General features: G+C 42.5%; 1 pseudogene; it reads right to left on the bottom strand.

Moving 5' to 3' along the window:
• Nucleotides 1-4078: 4078 nt before the first annotated feature.
• On the bottom strand, nt 4079-4552 carry LOC150007249 (large ribosomal subunit protein eL28 pseudogene; annotated as a pseudogene).
• Between the last annotated feature and the right edge of the window lie 2310 nt (nt 4553-6862).

The following is a 6862-nucleotide window of genomic DNA, read 5'->3' as shown; positions in this document are numbered from 1 at the left end:
AGGAGTCAGTCCACCATGCCCCTCACCTCAGACTTCAGAGACACACAAGAAGCTCTCCAAGTGGTGTTCCTACTACCCCTCTCTCTTGATTGGAGCTGAAAGGTCTCTTTAAGTTTTTTTATACTGTCAATCATGGGAAGAATTCCAGAGTATCCAGCCACCTGCTTTATAAATCCTGCAAGCCTCACTTTGATGTGTTCTTTCTATTTTCTTAGTGTTTCAACTGGAACTTCCATTTTAATATCTTGTTACACTGAGAAGGCCCACTTAAAATAGAAATAAAGTTATTTCCACTCATTATTGTGACCAAAAAAATCACAAAATTTAGAATAAGTTTGATGAGAAAGGTCCAGGACTTCTAAGTAGAAAATGAAAAACCTTTAATGATAATAAAATAATATATGCATTGCTAGAAAAAAAATACCATATTCTTGGATAGGAAGAAAATACTATAATATAAAGTATGAATTTTCTCAAATATAGTATAGAAATAATGTAATTTCATTAAACTTCAAAGCATTGAGCATTATATATAACAATATACATTATAGCAATTCATTAATATCTAGTAAAAATACTTTTTTAAAGAAATGTGAGGAGGAACTTGTCAGATATCAGAACTTACATTAAACCATTATCATCATTTTCAAACTAATACTAGCATAGTAAGCTATAAATAGATCAGTAGGATAAAGAGAAAATCCACCAAAAGATTCTAATATATATGACAATGCAATAAATGACAAAATTCCTGTTTCATTTTATTATAAGAGTATGTTTTTTGTATTAAATAGAGCTGGAACAACTTATTCTCCAACTAGGAGAAAATAAAGTTGGGCCTCTCTTACATTATGTACTAAAATAAAATCCAGAATCATTAAAGACTAAAATGTAAAATATAAATCAGCAAATTCCTTAGAAGCAAATGTTGGAAACTGTACACAATCTAGATTCAAGGGAACTGTTCATAACCAAGACAGAAAATTCTGGAACTATAAAAGAAAATACTTGGAAAATAAGTAGACAAACAAACTTTTGAGTTGCAAAAGATACCACATCTAAAATCATTAGGAAAACTATTGATTTGGAGAAATTATTTGGAATGTGACAAAGGATTAATATAATATTCAGAGTTTTTAAGAATTATCAAAATAATAACATCAACAGAAAAATGAATAAAGGGTATCACCATATATTTCACTGAAGATTATGCAGATAACCAATAAGCAAAAGTTGCTCAAACTCATTAGTAATAGGGGAGATTTAATTAAAGTAATATCTAGACAAATTATTCTCATTAGACTGTCAAAAACTAGAAAGAACAGTGACACCAATTACAGAAAGGAATGTGAGAAAATTACTACACATATTTTTAATAGAAGACATAGGAATTGTTGGAGGATTTTAGAATGAAATCTGGCAGCATGTGGAAATGGCTATGGTAGAAGAATCTGAGGCCATGCAGGTCCTCAACACTGACTTTCCCTAAGCGAATGACTTGACACATGCCACCCCTGATCCTCCTTCCCCAACGACTACAGGCAACCCTGATCCCCTGATATGCTCTCAGGGCTCAAGGCTAACCCTCCAGCAAGTTGATTGCATCATAGTAATGGCAAGAATCAGTCCCATTGTCCCAATGACTTGCTTTACTAATCATATTTCTTCGATGAACTTATATTGATGAACTTAGTAAGCACAGTATAAACCATCATGGTCTCCTGCACAATATTACTTCTAGTCAAGAGACACAGTTTATGGAGAAAGAAATAGGCAATACCAAATAGCAGTCTTATTCTGAAACCCATCATACAAAAGCTGTTGACCTTGTAGAATGGCAAAAGAGTGTGACCCCACCACCTATGCTACCTTTAAAGGTCAGAATGCTATCCTGCAAGACGCCATGTATGCTTTGAAGCTGTAACTGATTCACAGTGCTGTATCTTCCACAGCCCTGTGACATGGATGCAGAAACCATGAGGGCAGGAGGGTGGTGTCTCTTACAGCTACCCCTAAAAACCCTCTCACAACTTTCCCCTCTCCATGGCTGAGCTTACTTCAAATGCTTTTCACACCCCAAAGAAAAAAGCTCTTACATGAGACCCAGCAATGGCCCCATTGAATTTGAACTACAACAGCCACCTCGCATTCCAAACTTTTCATGTGACTACCCAAGCAGGCATAAAAGGAGTTGAAAGTGTTGCCCGGAGTGACCAATGACAACAGACACAGGAAGGAGGTTCATGCCCTCACTCAGTAAATATGTACAGAGAGCCTGCAGTGCACCAGACACTGTTCCTAGTGCTTGGGACACAGCAGAAAACAAAAATGACAAAGTCCTGCTTTCACACCTCTCATCCCAGTGTAAGAGAAGACAGTCCAGTGAATTGTTAGAACATGAGTGTTGTGGGAAAACAAAACAAATAAACAAGTAAGGAAGAAAGAGAGAGAGCAGAAATATGGGTTGGGAGAATCATGGTGGTTTATAAGATTTAAAGACTTTTTTTGATGGTGGGACAACACACTTGACAGATGAAAAAAAGAACTTTAGGTTCCTAACAGCTCCAAACAAAAGAAGGTTGCTACCCAGGGCCACACATGAGGCTGTACCATGGACGGGGTACCAGCAAGCCAGGGGCTGTAAAGGACTGACTGTTTATATGTGGCAAGACGGGTAGGGTTAACCAGGTTTCAAGCGCTCCCTGTAGATGGGCTCATTTGAATGGTTGCATGTGCTCCAGAGCATAGCGGCTGTCTGCTGCCTGGTGCCTGGCCTCACACAATTAGGGCCATGCTTAGTGGTCCAGAATCCCAACGTCTGGGGACATGGACTTAGCTGTTCAGGAAAGGAACTGACTGTCCTCTAACCAAGGCCTCAAAACTGGCTCAAGGCAGCATTTTTAAAATTATATCACTCAGAGAGGTGCAGTTAAGTATGGGGGACAAGGCAGGCATCAGTGAGAAGGGGTGGTAGGAGCAAACACTGGAGGTGGGACAATTAGCAGGAAGGTGAGACAGTGTTCTGGAAGAACTCAGGTCATTCTCTAGGTCAAAGGAAGTGTGAATGTGAGTGAGAAAAAAAATAATTACATATTTTTACCACCTCCAACAGAAATTTAACAAATTCTTAATTATGAATGCCAGCAACAAACCACAGTAGTATTGGCAGTACTCGTGACTTTGTCACCAAGAGAGGTCAGATCCACTTATGTACATTATAATTATTATACACTACTTTAAAATATTTTTGTGTTCCTCATAATTTGAAATTGCTGTACCTTACTATACCTGTTGCTCGGTCTCATTATTTAAGTGACCTATGAAAGAAGCATAATTTCACTTTATTACAAATTTGTTGTATTTTATTAGCTATATTTCAAAAATGCTGGTTTATTTTATAATCCTATGTATTTTAACTTACTTGAGAAACATTATCCTGAAGAGGTTCCCATTGACTTCACTAAACTGCTAAATGGGCTTATGATGCAGGTGTACTCACACACATACATGCCCATGCCCATACACGAAAGATGAGAAGTCTGCTCTGGGGTAATGCCTCATACATCCAGTTCTAAGAATTAATGGTGGTCTCATGAAGCCCTAGACAGCAGGCCAACCATGGCCGGGACTCTCAGGAATGAGGCTCATGTCACCACAATAGGTATACAATCTCTTTAGCCTCAGGGTGAGCTGAAAATAAAGAAAACATGGAAAGAAGGATTTAAATTTGCTTCCCCTACATGAAAGGAGAGAGCATTCAAGGAGGAAAGTTACAGTATCACAAGTGGCCTCCTGGCCAGTTCTGGAAATAAGAACTGTAGCCCCAGGTTTGCTTATAACCAGTCATTGCCTTTTTGCTTGGAGATCCATATCTCAAGTGTGCAAACTGCATTTTCCCCTGCCACCGAAAGGCTCTGTCCAGAGACCGGACAGGGAGGAAAAGAGGAGGCCTGGGTGTTTCTGATGACAGGTCTGTTAGTGGCTGTATCTACAATTGGCTCCAGGCCTCCCTCCCATGGCCCAATTTCTTTTCTTTTTTTTTTTTTTTTTTTTTTTTTTTTTTTGCTGGCTGATACCTTTATTGCTTTGGGGGGCAGGGGTGCTCAGGAGCTCTTGGTGGGACGGCCCGCTTCCTCTTCACCATCACGGGCTTCTGGCTTCGCAGGATGGCGCTGGCCCTGCGGATGGCGGCCATGCACACGTCTGGGCGGGACTTGTTCTTGCGGATCATGTGCTGGATGCTGCTCAGGGTGGCCGGGGCGTTCTTGTTGACGGTGGTCCGCACGTAGGAGGTGGCTGGCTTTCGTTGGCCGGATCTCCGCTTCATGACAACCACCACGCCTTTGCCATCGGCTGCTGGGTCCACGCCCACCGTCTTGCGGTGAATCAGCCTGTTGTAGCGAAAGGAGTTGCGAGCCTTCAGGTTATTGGGTTCGGCGCTGTACCTCTGCTTGTTCCTCTTGATCAGGAAGCTGGAGCAGTTCCGGATGAACATCCATTGCAGGTGGGCAGGCATGGCGGCGGCTCCTCTCGCTGCAGCAGCCGGAGACGGAAAGAGGCCGCCAAATTTCTTAATGAGCAGCCCCCATCAAGGGTCCAGCTCCCTCCATGTGACCTGGCCCTTGGACTTTTACAACACCATGTCTTCCCTTTGTCTTTTCAGCCTTAGCAGTTGGTGACTGCTTTCAGCTGCTCAGCTATTGATGGTCCCTAGGGGGGCTTCATTATGCCCTGTTTGTCTTTCTGCCTTCATAATTAGAGCCCTATATCAAGTTCCTTCCTCTGGACCACCTCATGTGGACTATGATAGGCAGCAAATCACAATAGTATTAACAGTACCTTTGACTTTTGTCACCAAGGAAAATTACACATACTTCCATTGCATTGCAGTTGTCACAGGCAACCTGGTCTCTATGTAAAGCACTTGGGTTTAGTAAATGTTACAGAATCACAACATAAAATGAGGACAAAAGACCACTATACAGAGCTCTTGGACTTGGAACAAAGTGTAATAAAAGAAAAGACATTAGGACTTCCAGCCAAGATGATGGTGTAGGCAAACATGGCTCACCTCTTCGCACGACCACATCAAAATCTCCACTAAAATACAGAACAGCCATCACTCAAAACTATGAGAAATCAAATTAAACAGAAGTTTGACTACAGAATTAAGGAAACCACATCCATCCAGACTGGTCAGAGGGGTGGAGACATGGAATTGGCTGGTCCCTCACCGATGTGCGGTGGATAAAAATTTGAGAGGGATATCTCAGGATGAGGAGTCCTAACCCCACACCAGGCCCTCCAGCCAGAGGTTTCCAGTGTCAGGAAGATAAGTCCCCACAACTGTCTGCAAAAACCAGTGGGGATTGAGTCAGTGGAAGAAACTTCTGGAGTCTCAATCGGTTCATCTTAAATAACTCACGCACAGACTCACCTACTCAGGCTCACTCCTTCTGAGCTCCAGCACCAGGTTAGCAGCTTGAGAAACACCAGTAGTATACAGGGAGAAACTGAAGTGTCTGGCATCAAGGCCAGCAGAGGCCATTGTCTTTTTTCCAAACCCTCTCCCCACAGAGCCAGAAAGTTGGTGCCATATCTGAGACTCCATCAATCTGCCTAACGTTGTTTGACCCACCTTGGAGAGCCCCAGACACTCTGCCCCAACCAACTTATGAGTCCACCCAAGCTGCTTTTCCATATGCATGTCTGGTCATGGCTCATGCTTCAGTACTTCCTAAATCCTATCAAACAAGCAGCAGCTGGCTTCAGTGAGCCTAAGGCCTGCCCTAGCAGCTGCCAGCCTAAATTCATGGCTTGGCTTCACATGGGAATCTCCAAGCCTAGCACAAGTAGCAGGCATCTCAGACTGCTTTATAGCTCAGTCAGGGTGCCCCAGGCAAAACACAGGTGGATGCTGACCTTGGCCTGCACCAGCTGGGAAACCCCAGGGCCAGCACACCCAGTGCACAGCTACAGACCACATCAGAGCACCACCATCCTGCCCTTCCACAGCTGATCCTTCACAGAGGGGAAGGTTGGTGGTCAGTGGTCACAGCCAGTGCTTGCAGTTGACTAATCTGTATCAATCCCTCCCATTGACCTGATAACACCAATCAAGGCTCAACTACAAGAGGAGGGTATACTCGGCCCACATGAAGGGTACACCTTGAATACCCAGGTTGGGTGATAGGGGAAGCTGTGCCCCTGGACCCTACAGGGCACCTACTACATTAGGCCATGCTACCAAGACAGGGAGTCATAGCAGCTCTACCTAATACATAGAAACAAACACAGGGAGGCTGCCAAAAGGAGCAGACAAAGAACCATGGCCCAAATGAAAGAACAGACAAAAATTCCAGAAAAAAAGAGCCAAATGAAATGGAGATAAACAATCTATCAGATGCAGAGTTCAAACACTGGTAATAAGGATGTTCAAAGAACTTAGGAGGACCTCAGCAGCATAAAAAAGATCCAGTCAGAAACAAAGGATATGCTAATTGAAATAAAGAACAAATTACAGGGAAACAACAGTAGAGTGGATAAGCAATGTCTGGATCATAAAGAAGAAAAAAAAAATCAGACCAACAAGAAGAAAAAAAGAATCCAAAAAAATGAAGATAGTATAAGCAGCCTCTGGGACAGCTTCAAGAAGTCCAGCATTCACAACATAGGGGTTCCAGAAGAAGAAGAGAAAGAGTAAGAAATTGGAACTCTATTTGAACTATAATGAAAGAAAACCTCCCTAATTTGTTGAAGGAAATAGGCATGCAAGTCAAGAAAGCAGAGAGAGTCCCAAACAAAATGGATGTGAAGAGGCCCACTCCAAGACACATCATAAATAAAATGCTAAAGGTTAAAG

The sequence above is a fragment of the Furipterus horrens genome, unplaced genomic scaffold (genome assembly GCF_987537825.1).
Source record: "Furipterus horrens unplaced genomic scaffold, mFurHor1.1.pri manual_scaffold_6, whole genome shotgun sequence".
NCBI classification, from domain to species: domain Eukaryota; kingdom Metazoa; phylum Chordata; class Mammalia; order Chiroptera; family Furipteridae; genus Furipterus; species Furipterus horrens.
Note: the sequence above shows the minus strand (reverse complement) of the source record. Positions and strands in the feature narration are given on the sequence as shown.